Source organism: Penaeus monodon, chromosome 22 (assembly GCF_015228065.2).
Source record: "Penaeus monodon isolate SGIC_2016 chromosome 22, NSTDA_Pmon_1, whole genome shotgun sequence".
Lineage (NCBI taxonomy): Eukaryota > Metazoa > Arthropoda > Malacostraca > Decapoda > Penaeidae > Penaeus > Penaeus monodon.
The window spans coordinates 1,489,621-1,489,852 of NC_051407.1; positions in this window are offsets into that span (position 1 = coordinate 1,489,621).

The window sequence follows — 232 nt, forward strand, 5'->3', positions numbered from 1 at the left end:
AAATTATATATAGAGATTTAAAATACGCCATGACCTCTATAGACTTATCATTAATCCAACAGGATTTTGTTTATAGCCTATTGAGTGTTATTCACTCCCCCCCCCCCCGCCAAAAAAAATCATCTGTGCTCATTTCACTCACTGACCCCCCCCCCCCTGCCTCCCAAGCAAAAGACAGTTATGTACACAGATGGTCAGTTACATACATACACTCACACTTGCTACACACTAC